Here is a 22,518-nt window from a genome sequence, read left to right as displayed (position 1 = left end):
ATCCCCAGGTGGTCGAAATTATTCCGGAGCCCTCCACTACGGCACCTCTTCTTCCTTTCTTCTTTCACTCCCTCCTTTATCCCTTCCCTTACGGCGCGGTTCAGGTGTCCAACGATATATGAGACAGATACTGCGCCATTTCCTTTCCCCAAAAACCAATTAAAAAAAAATTAAAAATGCAATGAAACGGCATCAACATCTGAAGCTTAAATGTGCAGCCGCATATGGGCGCTAACTGCTCTCCCGGTGCAAACCCTTCGCTCACAGCAACGTTGCTCGCAGTGAGAGATCATCGGTCCGTGCGGTTAATGTAGCGCGGCAGCGTTGGCGGTGCGTTTTGCTAAGTGAGTTTTGCTGCTCGTTGCATTTATTCGTCGTTTGTTAAGCCCTAGAAGCTACCTTCGAGAGCACCACAATGCTTTCGAGTTGTCTCCGACTAGACAGCTCTTTGTGCAGTCATCTGACGAGGCGTATGATGCGGTGACTATGCAAGGATGCATTGCGATGAGAGGCAGTGCCGAACTGTCGAGCTGTGAGGTGGGATCGCCAGCAGTGAACGTCGCTGAACGGATGGGCTTTGGGCGCGTGATGAGTGGCTGGCACGATAGGTGTTCGCGCGGCTGAGCAACAGACTCCAGGAATGTGTCGGGCTTCTCGACGAGGCGTCCATGTGCGCTGGCGCACTGTCTGACCACAGCGCTGTCAGCAAGACAGCGTAAACTTCTGTCGGGAAACGAACAACGTGACAACGCCTCCAGCATCATTGAGGTAAGGAAACAGTTTGCCCAGCGTCATTCTCATTCCTTCTGCATGCAGGCTGGAAATGACTTTAAATCAGGCAAAGGAGTATGTGCAGGTCACATGCTGCGAATCCGGAATTTCTATTCGGCATTTCGCGTTGCTTTTTGCACCATATTGTGTTTCAGTTTTTGCACACAGCGCCAAGTTGAGGAAACAAAGCCTAGTAGGCTAGTACGTTGGTCGATTTCTTGGTTTTTGGTGTCGATGAATGTGAAAGGCAGCATAGGTGAAATCAGCTGAGAGGAGTTTCCTTAAGTGTGAAAAAAAAGAAAAAAATGCGTGAAAGCGTATAAGAATACTATAACCGGGCTTAAGCATTATTAATGAAGCACATAAATGTGATTTCGCTACTCCAGCTGGAATTTTCAAAGAAGTGTGACAGCATCAGTTGCACAGCACTTACGTGGAAATGACCACAGGAGGGTGAAAAAAAATATTTCTGTAAGGGCACGCAGAAAACAAAAGTATATGAGTCTTGTACATTTTTTTTTTACAGGTGTGCTGTTCTGCCGGTGAAGGTTCCAGCGCACAAGAAGTGTGTGCGAGATCCATCCATGACCCATTTGTGTGGAATATCTTCATTCTCCTGTACTGCCCGCATGGAAATCGTCAATCTGGTGAGCATGTCGTCAGTGTGTTGTGGCAGGCATGAAGGGATAACATGTTTACTTGGAGTAAGATTTCGTATGGCTAGTGACATCTGATTGCACTTGTATATATAGCTTACTGAGCAAGGAAGGACAGTGTAAATAGAACCGCATATCAAAATAATGTAACTAAATCATGTCTATAGTTTTCAGATGATAGCAGGGATAGATGTGGGTGACACGCAGTGTTGTTCTGTGGATTTGGATTTCTCTTAATACCACCATGTCAAGGCAGCCTCATTTTGATGGGTGCAAAATGCAAAAGCATGCTTATACTAAAATACTCAAAGTAATTATAAATAATTGAACTTGTGCCCTTCCGTGCAATGTATTTTGTAGTGGTTTCCTTTACTTGAGATTAAAAAACTCTAATACTAAATTATTTGTGCCCATCAGTTTGGAAAGTCTGCAATCAAGTGCCTGTAGCTATTATGGAAACAGTTCGTTTTGTTACTAATGATTGGTTTTGCACTGAGCATATTTTAAACTAGACTGTAGCTGAACTTGCAGCTTCAACAATTTCACATGTTTGGAAATCCAGTATCTAACTTGTTCGAAGTTTTCAGTGGACAACATTGATTAGCGTGCAGGTGATAGTGTGCGTCTTATGCAGACGTGGCGGACCACTCTCCCCATGGGGTCTCGTGTGCTCGGAAGTCCTGATGCCAGATTCATCTTCGCTCACCCCTTGGCTGGACTGGTTACCTAGCTGGGTGGCCATACCAGACTCCTGAACAATTAATTGCATGAGGTGTCTGCAAAAGTGTCAAGTGCTCTATGGCATGATCAGGAGTTCTCTACGAAGATCAGCACAGCTTGCATTGTGCAACACAATGTATTCGTCCACACTCAGCTGCAGGACCGTGGCACCACCGGCAAATGGTGATAATAGCAGGAGCATCAACATCTACAACAAGGAGGAGGACACAGCACCATTTGGATTCTGCCTGGCAGACAGGAAGTGTGTGATCAGCTACATGTGGGAATGCAGTCACTGCCGTGGTTTTCACGGGTAGCTATGCCACAAGCAATCAATGTAAATTTTCTCGCGTTCAAGTTTGATCGCATAGTGCTGGGAAGCTGGTGAATCTTAGTCATTTTGGTGCTCTTCTTTAAACAGACCATATTTTTGGATTTCAATTTATTAGTAGTATGCATGACAATAGAGATTAGTTTTCTTTGGTGCTGCAATTTTTCGTGAGTCGAGAAGTTTCCATGTGCTTTCCGCCTACCGTTGGCCAACTTGCTCAGTGTGTGCTTCAACACATTCTTTGGTGATTGTGAAGAAATGCCATTCCTTTGTGTAGTGCCTCCTTGTGTGTTCTGCTTGTACACAACACACATTTGATTTGTTGCTTCAGTTCAGTGAAAGACAGGAAGGTACCAAAATGTTTTCCTTCTAGCACCAGAGTTGACTGGACATGCTTTCACCAGTGCTTTTCTGTTTGCTTTGGTGTTCGTGGAGAGCCAGCAGTGCACAACATGCTCAACATGCAGCATGGTCGCTGTGTCTGTAGTCATTTACAACATGTCTTCAGGGTGCAACACATTTTGTGTGGCACAGTTTGTTTGATAATCTCGCAACATGCTGTGCCTCATGCCATTTGGAAGTATAATTTATTAAGCTGTACATAATTTCTGTGTCAATAATTAAGGTGCAAAAGTAGTTTGCAGCTGGAAGGGTATGATTTCCACCTCAATGATCGAACTTGAAATGGAATCTTTTTTTTTTTGACATGGGCTGTCAACCTTGTATGCATGCGACACAAGATCACTGCCCACCTGTGAGCTTAGTGGCACTGTGTTAGATCCTGCTTCACTGACTTAGTGATGAGCACTTTGCTCCGTGTAAGGTGGTGATGCTGTTAGGTGATTTTAAGGAAAATTGCAGACAACCTGATTAGCCTCTTCACTCTTAATGTGACTGGACAATGATGAACATGTTGCCATTTTTCAGTTTAACAAGGGGGACTTTTTCTGCTCCACTTTGATGATTATGGAAGGCAGCTCTGTCGAAAAAAATTTCTTTGTGTGCGAGCCATACTGGTCAATATTTAATGTTGCACTATAGGTATTGAATTGCGATTAGGCTGCATAATGTATTTTCCAGCATGCATGAAGGACAGTGATGGAATTAAATTTCACCAACATTTCTTTCCACAATGTGTAAACTGTGGGCAAAAAACACACCTCACTCCTCTTAGGCATAGCAATGTGTCTTGCTCCCAAAAAAATCTATCCATTACTGTGATGTGCACAGGATTTCTATACCTTTTTTCTACTGTTGCACATTTGCTAAGTTGCTTCTTAACACTTTGCCACATGCTGTACAGCACTGGTGCTATTATCTGGTAGTATGACAAAAAAAAAACTTTTTTTTAGTGGTGGCAGTATAAAGAAAAAAGCCTGACTTGCTTTGCTTTGATACTTCTGCTTGACCTTCAAAAGAAAATTGCCAACACAGGAGTAGGTAAAGTTATATTTATCAGGGAGCCTAAAATTTACGCATTTTTAAACCTTTTCTACCATTATATTAGAGATTAATTGTTTGTGTTATTCTTGAATTTTACCACTTGAGACTTGAAAATTCAGCGTCTTACTTGCTTGCTATGTTTCACACTGCCTTAATCATGTTAAAAAAGCAAGTTACTCTCCATGTGCACACACCACTGTGCATCTTAATTTTTGTTTGTTCATACAGCCGAGGACTGCAATTGTCTTCGTGCCGATGCAGTTCACCACTCTAATCTTGTGCGCTTAAAGCATTTACTGAAAAAATCTATGAGGTGTGACAATCCGCCCTTGCCGTAATACTGGTGTGCTTGTGTTGTCTAAAATTCTCTGTCTGCTGTCTGTGCTTTTTGCATTGCATTGGAAGAAAGGGGCTCGGGCAAGGCATGCAATGCGTAGGCAAGATAACCTCTGGTCCTTAAGTGATGGAGTGGATTCCAAGAGAAGGCAAGCATAGCAGGGGACCAGCAGAAAGTTAGGTAGGCGGATGAGATTAAGAAGTTTGTGGGGATACAGTGACCACAGCTGGCAAAGGACAGGGTTAATTGGAGAGACATGGGAGAGGCCTTTGCCCTGCAGTGGGCGCAGTCAGGCTAATGACGATGATGAACATTATTTCGCTCCTGCTTGCCCAGTTTTCAGTACTTAAGTGCCCCAGCAAGGACCTTTTGAGGCATCATTAAACAAATGAATAAATAAATGACTGTTGAAATGGGCTGGGTGACTGAAATTAAGGATCAAAATGGAAAAATTCTTTTGTGTTTTTGTTCGGCTTTTCAGTCAAGGAAAGGATTATGGATGCATGTAAGCTTCAGTAATTGGTAGTGCTTTATTGCGGCATTGGTACCTCAGCAGATACAGTCATATTTTCTACCTTTTGGGAACAAAGGCAAAGATGTGCAATGCATTGCCGTGTCTAGGGCATGGCACGTGTTAAGAGAGCACTCAGACACGCTGGCTAACAGCCAAGAGGCAAAAAGCCTTCTGTTTATTTCTGCCTTCCTTATATATCGGCGTGCGGTGATAAGATATGTACATGTGTAGCATTACCACAGTTGCACACAACCATGCGCGCACAAGTCAGAGGGACACCACATGCGCGAAGCTACCACTCCTTAAAAGTGACAGCTGAAGACTTCGCAAGCAGACAATTTTTAAGCATTTTTATGCTTTTCACACTCCGATGCACAGTGTTGTTTGAGGGCTCCAATGCAACCATATTGTAAGTTATTTGGCTTCTAAAGAAGACCTTCAATTTGTTCCCTGATAAGTTTCTCTAAGGAGGTTACCAAGCATTTATGATATGTATTGTCGATCTGCTTGATGTGTTATGTGGTTGTACGTGCCTATGGCATTCGTGAAGGGCTGCGTGCTGCACATTTGGTCAGCCAGACAGTCAGGCCGGAATCGATCGTGAACACGCATATGGCGTACTTTTCTACTTTGCAGTGAGATATCCATTTAGAAAGAGTTTATAAATGTGTACTTCAGTTAATCCTTTGCTCGGAAACATGAATCAGGCTAGCTGCATACTGCAGCTGGACATATTCTGTACAGAGCAAACTTTTATACACACACTACACGTATTGGTCACAACTGCATTTTGCCTCGCTTGTCTTTTAGATGATCTGTTGGACACTTCTTTCCGGCCTTTTGCAGATGCCCTTAGCCCTTTATTGTAGCGATAGCTACATTACGGTAGCATTCCGAGCCTTCAGCGTGGCGGCGCCGCCACCCTGTGGCTGCGCCGACACACTGTCACGTGGTGCGGAGCAGCTGCCGGCGGCGCGGCGCCGTGTCTGATGACGTGGTTGGCCAGGTGACCAAGTTCCACTCGGCCAGCTGTAGCTATCGCATCACTCCAGATTTAACCAGAGCTAAACCACCACCAATTTTTCTTGTTGTTCATCCCTGAACTGTTTTTTTCTTTTTTGCTCGCCAAAACTATGGGGATGAAAACACGACTCTTCTTCAAGGCTTCTGTCACACGCGTGAAATTTCTTTGAGCAGTAGAAAATTAAAGCCATTGTAATATGTCTTCACCTTAATTCCATCTTCGCTCTGCACCTCTACGTTCCTCCCCTTCTCCATAGTTGAGTATAGCATATGTGAAGAAGTTTTCTTCCAGCCGACTTCACCTTTCCTGACATTAAACCTTTCCCTTTTATGAGGAGTCTTGCTGAATTGAAAGCAGCTGCCTGGTGCTGCTGTAGATGCATTACTGTTGTCCTACATACAGCAAAAGAATTGTAGGGCTGTGCATCACAAATTTTGTTTCACCTCTCATTTGCATCACACGAGCTGTGTAGCTGCCTATATGCTTTTGGTAAGCGTTTTGTGCTCATGTCAAAACTAACAGGATTGAGGGCCTTTCCAAACATTGAAACGCAAGTAGCACTATTGAGAACCTTTTTTTATTTGAATGAAAACATGTATCTGCCACTCTACACAGTGCACATGTGACATGCTTTTATATAAAGTTTTTGTGAAGTCTGCATGCGGTGGCTCAGTGGTTATGGCGCTTGGCTGCTGACCCGAAAGACGTGGGTTTGGTCCTGGCCGCGGCGGTCGAATTTCGATGGAGGCGAAATTCTAGAGGCCCGTGTGATGTGCGATGTCAGTGCACGTTAAAGAACCCCAGGTGGTCGAAATTTCCGGAGCCCTTCACTACGGCGTCCCTCATAGCCTGAGACGCTTTGGGACGTTAAACCACCACAATCCATAAACCAAACTTCATATTTAATGTTCACAAAGCAAAAGATGTGTACCTCACGGCGTGCTAATGAGGTATATGTCCTATTCAGATTGCTTGAAATTCTAGGACTGCGACATCTATTCTGTTGTCAGTGGACGTTTAGCTGTTTTTTTTTTTTAGTACTGGCAGGATACAATATTTCACCGCATTTCACTGTTCCTCTATTCGGCGCAGTGCTCCTATGAAGCGCGGCGCAGCACCCCGCATTTATTTCTTATTCTGTATTTGTACACACGTAGTGTATATTACTCCCTACCACTATCCTTTCTCACTATCTCTACCCCCTTTCTTTTCCCTCTCCCTGTCTTTTTATTCCCGCTAGCCGCAGCTCAGATGCTTGATTTCGATGGCAGATGCCGCGGCTAGCAACATCTTTTCCTTCCATTGTTATTTTATTAATAAATAGCCACTAACAACAACAACGTTTCGGCGCTACTGTGCGACGCAGCTTTTCTGTGGTGCATGCTATGGTAGAGTGTACTAGAATGTTTCTAGTACACTCTAGCTATGGTGCGACGCCTCGCGCCGCAGCTGCGCTCGGCCTGGCTCGGCTTCAGGCAATGCCTCCTGAAGAACATGCCTGCAGCGTCGCCTCAATTTCAATGGGCCCCGAGATCGCCACGATGTTGCGCAGACTGGCCGCGAGGCGGCGCAAAAAGATTACCCTCAATTTCGGTTTCAATGGCTTGGAGACTGAGATGCGCAGCTCCCAATCATGCTGTTTCATCCTTTTTTTCGGGCTTTGAGCAACAACTTTTATTTTGTTAATGACAAAAAAAAATGTTTTTGAATGTCCAAGAGTGCAGCAAATGCTTAAGAAGTCTGAGCTTACTTCCACATAATACTGAAAGAGGATCAATAGTTTCGATTTCGAAATTTGAAAGCGTGCTATGCACGCCGTTCTATCATGCCGTTAGGACCTTTTGTCTGCTGCATAATCAGTAACTTTTGCACGGTTTACAACAGAAGGAACATGGTCGAACCATCCATATTGCAACAAGTGCTTAAAGTGGCTAGAAATTCCGTAAAATAAGTATTTACACTGCATGACGCATGGTTGTATATGCACTGCCGCCAGTAGCAAGAAATCAATAACTACTTCGGACAAGCAAAAAGGGAGAATACTCCACATAATAGAATAAGGACAGGAGGAAGCCCGGAATCACCTGAGTGCTCAACTGTAGCTAGGTGACCCGTAGGAAAGAAGGACTGCATGGCGCTCAATGGATGTAAGTCGGAGGCGTCGCGGTAACCTGCCTGGGGAGGTGTTGGCCCGCAGGTGGCACATCCCTCATATCTAATCTTGGAACTTTGCGAAGCGCGCATCTGTTACAATCTTGCTGCGGAGCATTGCGGGAGATGTTTCTATCGTTCGAAGCAGATCTTGGAAGGCCCAGACTGCGCTGTTTCTGGTCATTTTTCCGACGAGATTTCGCCGAACGGTACCTCCTTGAATAACGTTGACAGACATCAAATAAAGCCATACCCCTCTTTTCTATTCTTTCTGCAAGAAACACAGCTCACTAGGTTCCTGTGGGAGGCACACGCGCAAAGTTACTTTGGGAGTAACACATGCAGGCCTAACAGGATTTCTTGAAATGACAAGCACGTGCGTTAATGAAATGACAACTGGAACAAGGGGAGTATCAGACATATGCATGGCAAGTGACTTGTGAATATATAAAAAAAAAACGCTTGAATGCACACACAAGTGCGCACTTACAAGGAAAAATGGCATGCGTCGGTACGATGAAAGCGGCGGAAATCGTTTTATACAGCAGCAGTTTCAAGAATTTTCGGGAAGGAGGTTTCTTGTTGTACATCTTTGCAACTGCGTTCTGGTCTGTTATGTCAAGTGCGTGGTTTAATTAGCAACGGTTTGATGAACTTCTTGCATATAATATGCCGCTATCCTTGTTCTCACAGGTCCGGACAGGCAAACCCGCGATTCTATTCACACTGTAGAACAAGCATGTGTCCAGTGGCCTTTGAAAATGCGTTCGGTCTTTGAGCATGATATCGACACACTTCTTGAGGCCATGTAACACTCTTCGGAGCGCTGACGTCGGGTAAAAGAGTCCACCCCTGTCTTGGTGGGCAGTCAAACTGTCTACAGCAGCATTTCCTTGGCTGGAAATGCAAGCTACAAACTGCAGAATAATTTGATATTGTTTTTGGCTGCCAGTACTTTCTTCTAATTACCTTGAGCAGTCTTTCCCGGAGTTCTAAGTCGACAGGAATTTCATGGAACGAAACGCTGGGCTTCTAGTTTCGCTGACTGGACATGCAAAACGGAACGCAAAAGCAATACATTTTCACTCGCTACTCCCTCCAGCAACTGCAGTCATCGACCCGTCACTTGTCAAACGGTAACACTAAACACACCACACAAATATTATAAGAAACAGCGCACCAGAAGGCACACTTTTTGCTGCAACGGCAGTCACAATAAAATTCTTTGCTGCCTGCGTGTCGTCTGCTAGAGGGTCATCTGACAGCGCCGCCATACGGCGGACAGAAAAACCCCTGACGCTTCAGGCATGTTCTTCAGGAAGCTTTGCTTCAGGCAGTGCTTTAGGTACAGTCAAGGGTGTGACATTCCCGTAGAGCCAATGGGGACGATTTTGAAATGCGACGGTGGCGGTGCCTGGGAGTTGGCGGCGCGGCCAGCGCGGCTGATTAGCAGCTGCTTAGGGCGCTCGCTCGAGTACCAAAAACGTAAATAGTTTTCTCCAAAGAACAGTTTATTAAAGGAAACATCAGTAGTGACAATCGATGTACAAAAGTGATTTTAGGCATCTTGGGCATTGCAATATCAGTGACAATCGTTCTAAAAATCAAAATTAATAAATTCCATTATGGAAACCTAGAACACATGAGCCGCCAGATACCAGGATCGCTGCAATCGTTCCGACCGTGGCGACACTTATGGCGCGGACGCGCAACTTGCAACATGCCACAGCACTGGTACAGTGCACTAGAATATTCCCCTATTCTAGTTCACTCTACTTTAGGGCATCAGTGTTTTTTGTACTTGGCGCCAAGTAGCAGACGACAGTATCTATTTTTTTCGTACCTTTTTCTTCATCTTCAATTTCGTCATCTTATTACGCGTTTACGTACCTTGGCACCGCCCCGTGGTTTGTGTCACGGGCACGCCCCGCTCTGGGTGGAGTGGCGATTATCGAGAATCACCCCAGAGGCCTGCGGCAGGAGCGCTCAGCGGACCTTGCAGCGGAATTTGGTCTGGCCACATTGATCCAATAGGTCCGTGTTTTTTTTTCTGTAAGCCGCTAGAGACAGGCGGTCACGGTCTACCTCGGCTGTATATTTGTTGCCCGTCCTTTTTAATATTTCGGGATTTTACTCTTTCCAGGCTACATTATCTCGAAGGTACCGGCATTAAGCATCCAAACGAAGACCGCACGCAAACGGTAAGCTTGAGTGCGTTGTGGTGCCTATGCTCTTGGAGCGGTCAGATTTGGTATTGTGTGTAGGTTGGCGTTAGTCATATGTTAGTGTTCGGTAAAGAATGAATTGTAAGCAACGTGTAAAGTGTGATGCAACTGGTTCTCCGTGTTCTTACATTGAACGCATTCCGAGGGACTAGATGGGTGCGCAGATCTAGCAATCTTTGTAGGCCTAACGTTGTGGTTGCGTAGACAAAATGGCGGTGAGCTGTGTGTGGCCCTTTCGCCGCCATAATTTTTTCATGTGCGTGGTCACATGCAAGCGAAAATGCTAGCGAATCTTGCCGCCGCGGCGGAAAAAACCTGTTTTGAGTCGTCGCGGTGGTGAGCGACGAGGTTCCAACAAGTAGGAAATCTTCGCTGCGACGCGCCGCTCATGTCGCTTGCATGTGTGGCATGGGCTCCGTGTACGAGAAAAAGAGAGCGAGGCGCCGCGGCGACGTCGCTTAGTGGGCAACCTCCATGCAAGCGAAGGCGGCTGGTGACGCGCACCCGCGACGTGCCAGCGGACTCCGTGCTTGCGCGCACGAGCTTAATAAACAGGCCCGTAACTGTTCTCTCTCTCAAAATTTAGTGAGTGTGCCTCATAGTCGGGGAAAAATAAATATTTCCGCTACGCCAGCGGAGATAACCAAGCCGGCGTGCTTGCGGAGACGAAGTCAAATCACGGATCCACAGGCGAGGTGTGCTTTCGTTCGGTGCCTGTGCACTCGGCTTAGTAAAGACGCTCCCATAAACTGTCACCGCAATCTGATTTAAGTGAGCAAACTATAATATACCAGTGAGAATGCGCAGTGTTTCTGCACGTATATTCAGTTGGAGCCCAGCGGCACGGTGGATCGAGCGCCGGTACCGTGGAGTCGTCCGAAATGGATGTATGCGAAACATTTGACTCGTCGTAGCCATCTCTTGCTAGAGGGATACTAGGTCTCTTTGATTTGGCTGCACTCACTGCACTAGTTCCGCGGCGGTGCCGCCAGCGTGCAGCGTCAGTTCAAGTGCATCTTGGCAGTGGCTGCTTCCAAAACGAATGGTCGAGTGCAGGCCTGGTCGTCTGCTAGCCTTAGCGTCGCTACCAAATTACAGCCAACTGCGTGCCGCCGACATCAACGGGTGCCAAAATCCCAAACTACGTTAAGTATTTTTCAAGCAAGAAATCCCAATGAAGTGTCGCCATGAACCAGTCCCAGGAAATAGTCGTTTCATAGAAAAAAAGTGTCGTTGCATGTATACACGCAGACGATTTACGAATATGCGCTGAAATGCCGCCCCTGATGCTCGACTTGGCCGCTTAGGTTTAAAATTATGACGCCATGAACACTTCACCTCCTCCTTTCAAGAAAGAACTGACATAGTTTAATTTAGAGACCACTGCCATATCTTCGCTTCTCCTATCTACACATAGGCACTGCCATATTGCTGCACTACAGCTGCACTTCCACTTGGGAGAGTGCAAGTCAGCCAAGAACTCTCGCTGCACTAGTGTGGCACTTCTGTAAAACGAAGACGCAAGTGCCGCGGGCGCGCGCTGCACTGGCAAAACGAATGCGAAAGTGCTGCACTCCTTGAACTGGTGCAGAAAGTGCAGACAAATCGAAGAGACCTACTGTCTACCCAAGAAAAAAAAAGCGTTGCTGGAGCTCCCAATGCCACGGCGCTGGTCGGTCTTTCCCGCACGAATCCTCTTCTTGTCACGTGTCTTTTCCGCCGTGCAGTCATTGGTCAGCGGGCGGAGCTGTCGCTCTGTCGCTGCGAAAAATTTCCAACTTGTTCGAACCCCTTCGCTCTGGCAGGCGCAGCTGCCGCGACTGGTCGAAACAGGTTTTTACGCCGTGGCGACAGGAATCGCGAGCATTTTCACTTGCATGTGAAACAGGCTTAGGTTTTTCCGCCACGCCGGCTGGATTTGCTAGCATTTTCGCTTGCATGTGAAACTGGCTTTATCAGGGTAGTTTCGGGACGAACTGATTTGCCTGTGTTGTTTCTCTTGCAGGTTGTTGCCGTTTTTCAAAGGAAGACTTATCAAGCGATCCGCCTGAGGTGGCAGCTTGCTACACGAAGTCTCGACCAATGCTCATTTATTTCCAGTCACTTTGAAGGTTAGTGATGTAACACTTGAGTTGTTCCGCGGGCGGCCCTATGGCTTGTTGGATTACATTGTTTGACGCGGAGGTTCCTACATCTGTCACTGTACACAGAAGAATCGCGTTATGGTTACGTGCTTGCACTTATACTTGAACAAATAAAAAGAAAACTGCTGTTTGCTAAAACCGGCGTGACGTCGCGGTGGGAAATCGTGCACTGACCACAGAGCGTTCAAAGGGAAACGCGACAAGTTTCTGACGAACCTGCGACAGCACAGGCATCCACGAGCAACGGGCTCCATGCTGCTGCGAAAGGAACGGACCCGCCCGCCTTATCTGCTTCATGCAGTCTGGGCTCGTGACAGCGACGGCGGCCTTCGATACGCCTGATCGTTGACAGTACTACCGACCTAAGGCGGGTTACATCTCGCCCTTGCATCTCGTTGGGCATATCGCTGTAGCATGCGACAAACCATTGCCATGGCTTTCAAAAGCAGCCGTTGGCATTTCTGCGTAATCAAGCCTTACTTTTGACGGCGCCGTGACCTCAGCCGTTGAAGGCAAAACAGATCTAGAGCTTATTACCACACCGGAAACAAGCAGTCAAACCTGTCACTAAGTTAATGGCTGCCATGTACTAAAGACATGCTACAAGTTTAACCCCAAAGGCGAGCATTGAGCCAATGTCGCCACCTATATACCTTTCCAATAAGTCCCTGGGCATTGCCACATTTCTAGTAGGACTGTTGTGTGCACCCGGCCCTAGCGCAGTGGAGTGGTAGTGTGAGCTCACTAGGCCAGTTTGCAACAGTCCGGTGAGGATGTTTTCATATCTGCGTGTTCACAATGGAAAGGTGTACAAACTTCATTTTACACATGCAAGTCTTGCCGGCCTTCTTTGTTATATTTCTATTCAGCTTCGTGTATGATTTGTACGGTTTAAAACCCAATATTTCACATGCTTTTACGCCTGTGTATGTAAGCTGCCGATTTCATCCAGTGTTGCGTGCACTCAGCATTTACGTGAAGGACTTTTTGAAACCAGTTGACTACAATCTGGTTGGCCTACCTAGTGCTTGAATAATTACAACCAGAGGAACTGCTCTCAGAAAACTTGGCAGGGGCATATATTCAGATGGGACACTTATTGGCATACCTACACCTTACATAAAGGCACTGCAGTAAGTGCTGCAGTAATGTGCCAATTGTTTCGAGAACAAACTTTTGAGCTCGTAAAGCACAATAGTTTTGTCCAGCTCATTTGTCAGGGCTGCTATTTAGATCTGCCTAAATGATTAGAAAAAGAAAGTATTAGACACTTGGGCAGATATTGTATGCTGATTGAGCACTGTAAGTAGGTTCTCTCAACACCACTGCTTGTATATCACTGACACAATTAGAACAGCGAATGTGCTCAATATTTCCTTGGGCTTCATTCATGAAGGCAATGATACACATACCTTGGACTGACGTCATAGCAGCCACCATTGTTGGGACCTGAAAGCGGAGCGAAAGCTTCGGCATTTTCCTAATCTTCTTATCGCCCACCGGTTCTCGCGTACACTGTAAGAAAGCCTCTGTGCCCAGAGATGGTGCTCTTGATGCGACTCGAACTATCTATACATAGCACGCCTGACACGTAAATATTTCTGCTTGGCTAACTGTTGCAGCAGAGGTGTGTAGCACTTGTGCCTCTCAGTCTGCTAATGGTGAGGGCATTTTTTTTATGTTCAACAGATTTCTTTTTTATGGAAGTAGTGAAGAACAATCTTGCAGAGCAAAGTTAAACACAAGTCGTCTGGCCATTGGAGGCGCAGCCAGCTTTGCTCTGCATGAGTAATTCTGGCCACAATAATTCTCAGTAGAAACTTGACAGTTAGTTTACACTTACATTGCTCACATCGTCCATGCAAGCTGTGGGACAGTCCGTTGTACATGGGACACATTACATTCTCTCTGCGAAAAAGTCATGGATGCAACATAACCGATCTGTAGAACTCCTTTTTTGCATGTGATGCAGGGTCATAATCGTAATCCTTGTTTCAGTTTACTTCTGACGTAACATACCGGTTTCACTAAAAGGTATATATCAGCTGCTTGCTCAGACCCGTCGGGTATAGTGCTTACCCAAGAAAACCCAGTGTACATCGCACAAGCTTCATGCTTAACCTGCATACTCAACCCACCTTCAAACTGGTGGTATCATTGAGGCAGCACTTGAAGGCAGCATGACTGCAAACAACTCATGGCACAATGTTTCAGCCCATACTTCATAATTAAAGAATACCTTCAGTTTAAAATATTTTCCTGCATACATTAAACTCTTGTACCAGTTCTCAATAAGCAATACTTTTGACAGGTACTCGTTTAGCTGCTCCCAAGTGCCGCAAAAAGAATAAAGTGGTAACCACATGAGGTGATGTTTCCTCCTGACATGACGTACGGTGGCGATGGCCGTTCTCTATACCTGCTGCTCGCATGCAGTCACTGCGTGCACAGTGCACGTTGGTCTGCTTGCAGGCCGAGCAGCGCATTTCCGTGTTGCTTGATTATGGCTGCTTCAGTGTGAAGTCACCTTGCATTATCAAACAAGAACGGCGTTGATAACCCGTTTTTAAGACATTAAATAACAAAGCTCAGTAGATGCTCTGATAATTTTTGGTAATGAATTGCATTTATTACATGAACCCTAGGGACAGTGCGATGTGCCAAGCAAAGGTGCTGAGACCTGTCGTGTCCGTGAAACATTTCGTAACACCCTTTCCGGTTCCACTGCTGGTTACCGACGCCTGGGCCATGATGAAGCAAGCAATGGCAGGTTCTCTGCTGAAAGTGTGCCGAGAAAACATTTTTCGTGTGCAGTATGACCCAAATATAAAGTACTTGTTAGGTCTGTCATTTGCTAGTCTTATGAGCCATTTGATTAGTGGGTGATGTTTTCTAAAAACCCAGAGTGAAGTAAAGCGGCAATAGACGGCAACTCTGTGGCTCTGAGCCTGTTGCCCAAAGTTGTTGCTGATTGCATTACTGTCAGCTATTGCCTCATGCGGTTACTGCTTAAAGGCACGAATGATCAGCAAACATTCGTACAAGTCTGCATTGCAACAGTGAATCCATATTCTAACCAAGTTGCACCATCGGCACTGCACAAGTTCAGCCAAAGTGGCCTTGCGACTCCACTGGTTCAACTGCTCTGGCATGGACCAGAGCGCTCGGAGCCAAAGGCTGGTGCTTAAAAGCAGCTTGCTGGACTCATTGCTATGTTTAACAACCTGGCGGACAGCATGTAGGGCTATTGAATACAATTTATGCCACCTATATGAGCTGTTGCTAGTGTTTGTTCTGGTACACAATACCAATATACAATCCCTTTTGTAATATACATACCAATATACAATCCCTTTTGTAATAGTTTTTTTGTTCAAGCTTGTAACTATCTGCTACGTGTAGCAGCTGAATAAGTGACTGTTTATGAAACAAAGCAAACAAGACTTGTGTCTTGTGACCACTCAAAGGTGATGACTCATGCATACAGTTTAGGGGCAGTGGAACGGGTTTCAAATGGAGTTTTGGTGGGAAAATTGAATGAAAAACATTGCGCTCATTAGACATTAGACTAAATGCCATTGAATTTTCTTCTCTGAGAATGTGGTTAAGAAGGCCCCAAGTTTTTTTTTCTATGAATTCAGTATATGCCTGACTTGCTTTCGAAACTCCTGAGAAGTTCATTAGCTAGGCCTCCATTTTTACCATCTTATATGGTTTTTTATCTTGAGTCGCCAGAACCACTCGAGAGAACCAATCGTAGTGTTCTCATTATGATTGTACTGCTTACTTCCAAGAATGTGCCCCTACTCGCCTAGCCAGCGCCTTTTTTTTATTGCACTTGAGTCGTGCAGAATGAAAGCAGTGTTCATAGTCATTACGTGTGTGCTAACTAAATGACCCTTTTCTGTTGGTGTTATTTCCCCACTCTTGCTGTACTGCTTATGCGTTCAGAGCTTTACATACCTTTCTGACCACTGAAAGTCTGCCTTATATTAGCGTCGATTCTAGTGTGGTGAGGAAGGCAAGGTGTAAGAGCCCTCATGTTTTGTCTAGAAAATGGGGGCATAAGTGTTTGAAACCAAAGGCCCACAAAATGACAGAAGGGTTCTGCATGCAGGCACCATTGTCATTTCCTGCAATTGTCATCGAGGGAATTTGTGAGGCCTAATTTCATATTTGTCACTATCCTTTATAACAGTTTTAGAATCTCTCCTTTTGCGTTGTACTTTGACTTATTTGTATATTGATCTTACCTCTTCAGAACAGCTGAATGTACTATCGGTGACAAAATTCTCCAGGACGCGTGACAAGCGATTTTGGCTAATAGCTGCCATGTTTGTTAGCGATCACATGCTACTACTAGCACACATCACAGCACGCGAGTCACTTTCACCTCGACAACTGTATCTCACCAACCCGCCACTAATCAGGGAGCTATCAACTTCGGTTCCAGGTAACACGTCCTGGAGGCTTTTGTCCCAGATAGTACACTTTGAACAATACAGCCCATTAGTGGTATTAACAGGATGACTTGCGACATGACTGATGTTGCTCGTTTTCATTTGGGCATGTATCGGAGTAAATTGGCACACTAACACAAATGGAGGAACTTACAAGACCTTAGACTGTCTCAGAAGCAAAGCACCACTCTGTGAAGCCTTCATGTACATTGTGTGGAATGATCAGTGCTTGAAACTCTTCAGGACAATAGATAGGAGCTGTCTCCTCCACACTTCTTTTGCCGTTTTTTATTTGAAGGGCTGAGCATCTAGCTGGTCACCCCAAAAACCTTCTTGTTGGTGACTTTAATGCAGTGTAGCACAAACTTTTGATACCACACTTAGCAGCACTTTATCCACCTTGTGGTGAAAACTCTTCACTTCGGCCGAAAGCACCCTAAAGAAATCAGTTCAACTATACTTGCGTTTCTCATCTTTTTTGTTAAGCAGTGCAGAGTAAATTGCAGCATGATGGTGGAAACTTCTAGTCTCGGGGCATGCTTGACAACACATTTATTTACTGTAATACCCACAGTGCCACATGTGGCATTACAGGGGGTGAAACACATCATGCAAACGAAAGAAGGTTGCAAATTGCTACACATACAATGCAACCACGAATGCAACATCATTACAGCCCAGCAACAGCATTCACTGAGACGAGAATAAATCACATGGCGTAATTAACACTACCTCTTCAGAGAGCCTATTCCAGTCTACGATGGAAACTTCTAGCCTCAGGGCATGCTTGGCAACACATTTACTTATTTACTGTAATACCCACAGTGCCACATGTGGCATTACAGGGGAGGGGGGAGGGGGGGAAGCACATCATGGCAAACGAAAAAAGGTTACAAATTGCTACACATACAATGCAACCACGAACGCAACATCAATACAAGCCAACAACAGCATTCACAGAGATGAGAATAAATCACATGGCGTAATTAACACTACCTCTTCAGGGAGCCTATTCCAGTCTCTTTTAGACCTTGGTGGAAAAGGTATACGTGTACATTTCTTATTTACAGTTCCTTCACTTTTAATGGATGGTCACGGCGTAGCGAAACATAGTTTGGTGCATAGATATACAGGTCACAGTTTATGCCAGTTCTACAATTGTAAATATTATGAAAAAATTTTAACCTCAAACAATATCTGCGTTTTTCTAGCATCTGCCATCCCAGCGAGTTTTTTGCACCTGCTCAACCTGATTCGTGAAGAACCTAAGCTTTTGCCTGGTCTCAAGATTGCACAATGTTATTCCAACAGGACATATACAAAGTTGCATAGGATAACAGTATGAATGAAAGAAAACTGCGTTGTGTATGGTAGCTTCCACTGGATGGTGCGGGCTGCTAAAGGTGCATCAAGGTGGGCTGCTAAAGATGCATCTATGAAACATGTTTCTATAGTTGGCTGCCCCTGTAAGCAGTGCAGTTGGTTGGAATTAAGTTACTGTTAATGTATGCAAGTGATATGTTAGGTTTTACCAGTGTTGTAGGCGTTACCGAAAAAAAGTAACTGAATACATTACTCGTTACGCTAAACAAAAAGGAACGCGTTACCGCCCTACGTTACCTACAGAGAAAGGTAACGCGTTACCGTTACCGAAATAAAGTACCGCATGTTACTTTGCCGTTACTTCATGGCCATTAATTTTAATTAGTCTTCGCCTTAAGAACTTGCGATAACAATCTTATAAAGCTCACATTTCACATAAAACTTCCAGCCCAAACAAGATTTTACGCGAAATCCTGATTTAACGAGAATACTTTGAACAAATGTGCAGGAGCTTAGCAATGTTAGAGTGCCATCTAAATAAAAATCACCCAAAAAACACGGAAACAGGTACAGAGGTCCCTGCATAGTTACATGTTGTGGCTTCTAGCTCTATGGCACATGGTAAGTGGTTTTTATTAAAATAATAAAAAGGAGGGAAAAGATTTTTGCTAGCCCCGGCATCTGCCATCGATACTGAAGCACCTGAGCTGGGACAGTGGAAGTAAAGGATAGCAGGCACAATGGAGAAATGAAAGAGGTGAGGGGACAGGAAGAGAGGATGGGGGAGAGGTAATATACACAAACTATTTACGCAATAAGAAATGTGTCAAGGTTGTGCGCGCGATTAGTTCATGATGGAGTAATAACGCACGCACAACACTGTTGGCTACAACTGGAGTGGGGCGTCCAGTTGTTAATCGTCCAAGGTAGAACTCTGGGAGCGTTCGATCACTGCGTGTAAATGCCTTGTGGAGAACAGACAGGACGTCAAGCCAGTCTGTTCGAGGAATGCACAGAAACTGACCTTGGTTCGCTCACGAGTGCGCGCACTGCCCTGCGGCCACAATAGAGTCTTGAGGGAGTCTGGTAGTATGCCCAGCACCCTATAGGCTGCAAGCACATCGCGACGAGCATTGGCTTACGCGGCACAGTGAAGGAGCAGGTGCTTTAGTGTTTCCACCGCACTATGGCACATGGTGAAGCCATTTTCTGAACGTGACATTAAACACAAAATGACACTTCATCATCAGTTATAACTTCACAAAGAAAACATCGCTGAACTCTCAACAAATTTAAAGTAATTCTGAAAAATGTGATGTTCCAAAATGCTCCGCATGCTTCCACTCTTTAGAGTTGTGTGTGTGAGTGGTTTGGGAAGGGGAGGTAGGTGAAGGCAAATGAGTGAATGCGTGTTCGTGCACGCGTTTCACGCTTTATGGGTATTCTGTTTTTCTTTTGCTGAGTACGTCCTCAAGGGCAGGTGTTTACGTCCTCGAGAGCACCTGTACATTTTGTTTTACAACATCACTTTAGGTGCTCTGCGCTTTTTTTTTCTAAAAAAGGGGGCAGAGTGGGTTACAATTGAAACAAAGTAACTAGTAGTGTGACACCTCATGTTACCGAAAAATGTTAACGTAAGTATGTTACCCGTCACAGTTCCGAAATGGTAACGAGTATATTACAAAGGTAGCGAAAAAAGTAACACGTTACTGGTAACGCTGTTACTTGTAACGCGTTACCGACAACGATGGGTTTTACTATTTGTTGGTGCCTACTGCCCCACCAGTCACATGGCTCTTGGATAGTATTGTACTCTGCCGGCAGATACAACTGTGCCAGTACTTGGCGCAGAACACTGGTTTCATGTTGGTGACAGCGTTCCACATTGCGTTAAGCAAACAGCTGACGAGTGATGCTGACTAGTGGAACTTCGTTTTTTTCATAGACATATATGAGCCCTTTTTCGAAAACTTTGTGCAAAACGCAGTTTTATTGCCGTAATCCCAGAACTAGTTTACTAAACAATGGAGTTGGATCTTATTTTTCCCTGATAAGCTACTTCCCCACAAACTCCAACTGGTTGTGTTCTCCAGAAAGGTCTTTGAGTCAAATTGGTCTATCTTTTAGCTATTTTGATCCTTGTTACCCAACACATAGCTTCACATTGGAGAGTTGGACGGCAGCTGCTAACAGTGACCTGCTCTATTTTCCGGGAGCAGTGGTTGAAGGAGTGTACAGGGTGGCCAGTAACACATGAACTGGTAAGAAAGCAAAACAAAAAACTGCTCTCCTTTCCTTGGGGTAAATAACTGGCTGCAATAGGTGCATTGCACCTCCTCTCCTTCCGAATTGTCCACCTGTGTCGCATGACCACAAATCGCACACTGTTAGTCGTGCCTCCTATGCCTGCTGGGACTCGTGCCCTCCTGGGCAACACTTTTGAGGTAGTGTGTAAATGTCGAAGTTATTTTTCCGGTAAACTTTGACGCTGACATACCTTGGCAAAATCATGAGTGCTCACTCGGGCTCACTCACAAAAGTTTCGTCTACCTATGGGCTCACTCAGGCTCGCACAGTGGTTTAATCACTCAAACCCATGAATTCAGACTGTTTCACAGCTCGTGTAAATTCCCTCCGAATCGCGACTCATCCAAGGTCGGCCATTCGTTACGACTCACTTCGACTCCCAACTTTAGGCTCACTCATCCATTTCGACTCTCAACTCATTTGGGCTGCTCACTCACTCGTTTCAAGCCAAGACACAGATGGGCTCACTGAAGTGCCCAAGTGGCATGCCCCTGAGCCTGCCTAGGTATGTGTCAAGGGACCTCCACCCCCTGCGCAGTGACATGGTGAAACTGACAAAGCTTCTGATACATTTTCGCATGGCTCATTACTGCACCCTCATCCATGTAAACTAGCATTGGGGAAAGGACAAAACACCGTCTTCCTCGCTTCTGCGGAATCCTCTTTGGTCCCCCATGGACGTCGCCAGTCTGCCTCGCTCTCAAGCATGCTTGTTGTGGCAATAAATCTTTCCTCTCTTCCGCTGCCAGCCAGCAAGAAATAAGAAACCAAGCTTACGCTGTCATCGCGAAAATGCCGGTCATGATCTGAGCCCAAGCTTGGACTTGCTCTCGACTCAGATCATGACCTTAATGTCAGTTTGGACTCGCTCACGACTCGTACATGATCTGAATGTGAGTCCGAACTCTTTCATGACTCGTAACATGATTTTAGTGAGAGTCCCGACTCGCTCAGACAGACAGAAAAACTTTTTTTGCAAGCGAGTTTTAGACCCCGCTGGGTCCCTGGGCCACTGCATGGTCCCGCACTGCATCAGATTAGTCATGCCACGACATGACGTCGGCAGCCCGAGTCACTGCAGCAAGCTGCGATGTTGGGTCTGCAGACGTGAGCAGGACTTCCCAGTCATCCCGACCACTCGGATCATCCTGAATGAGCTCTGTATTTTGCGTTTCATACATAGCAGGCAACGCTGCCAAAACTAGTGCTCTTTGTTCACTCGGGTTAAGTCCACACGCAAAAAATAGTCCACCATACAACCAAAGTGCACACATTCATATTTCACTGCGACAGACATTAAGTGCCATGGCTGGCACCTTCTGGCTTTGCTTTACCTCTTGCCACAATTTTGTCCTGTGGCTCAATGAGAATTCGAGACGCAAGAATGACGTGGCAACATGTGGCAGTTGTTAGGGCGAATCACTCTCACTCAGTCCGCGCCCTAAAATAGTTCACACTCACTGAAGATTATAATCAGAGGGCCCGAATACTGAGCGCCTCACAGCTTCGACCGTGATTTCAATGCTACCACTTCGTTTTGTACCACTCTTTGTTTTCGTCCAAATGCTCGTCGAAGTTTCGATAAGAACGAATGATATGTGGCGGACGCACTACTTCTGCAGCCTCCCCAGCGTTGCCTGCTATGTACGAAACGGAGTATATTGAGTTTGCCGACCTTTGGACGCTGACGCTGTTTATCCTTCTGAAGGTTCCTCGTGCAGCCGTTGCGGTAAAAAAAAAATGTTTCAGGTATGAAAAGGCAGCATTGTTAATCTAAGCTGTTTGAAATCAACTTTCAAAACACTGAGGATACAGCACACATGTTTTAAATTCGAAATTTGCAGAGAAACAAAAAACCCACAAAACCGTATCCTTCATTAAGGGTTTTTGTGCTTTTGAACAAAGTGTGGGCCTGTCCAGCACGGAACATTTTACATACAATCGCAGTCCCCTGTTGGCACCAACACAAAGGCTGAGCTCGCTGCACCTCGATGTCTTAATACACTCGCGTTTTCACAGTCTTGCACTCCTGTCCACCAGGGTTTCACAAGCTTCCTTCAAGCGTAGAAAAACTATGCTTACAATGAATCTTTTCCTCTTTCCTGTGTGCAG

General features: G+C 45.5%; 1 protein-coding gene and 1 long non-coding RNA gene across 5 annotated transcripts in view; both read left to right on the top strand.

The window, feature by feature from the left end:
• Positions 1-299: 299 nt before the first annotated feature.
• On the top strand, positions 300-6,454 carry LOC144113345 (uncharacterized). The gene is made up of 3 exons (XR_013310729.1): positions 300-768; positions 1,298-1,418; positions 2,062-6,454. It is a non-coding gene; the product is annotated as an uncharacterized LOC144113345 (long non-coding RNA).
• Positions 6,455-9,842: 3,388 nt separating this feature from the next.
• LOC144113344 (epithelial splicing regulatory protein 2-like) overlaps positions 9,843-22,518 on the top strand; it is a 47,804-nt gene continuing 35,128 nt past the window's right edge. For 3 of the 4 annotated variants that reach the window (XR_013310728.1, XM_077646365.1, XM_077646366.1), the window contains exons 1-2: positions 10,010-10,148; positions 12,178-12,283. The gene's annotated coding sequence lies outside the window, so the exon portion shown is untranslated. Of the gene's footprint in view, positions 9,982-10,009; positions 10,149-12,177; positions 12,284-22,518 lie in introns of those variants that run through there. The other variant, XM_077646367.1, reaches the window with a different exon arrangement.

Source organism: Amblyomma americanum, chromosome 1, assembly GCF_052857255.1.
Source record: "Amblyomma americanum isolate KBUSLIRL-KWMA chromosome 1, ASM5285725v1, whole genome shotgun sequence".
In the NCBI taxonomy this organism is placed as follows: Eukaryota; Metazoa; Arthropoda; class Arachnida; order Ixodida; family Ixodidae; genus Amblyomma; species Amblyomma americanum.
Note: the sequence above shows the minus strand (reverse complement) of the source record. Positions and strands in the feature narration are given on the sequence as shown.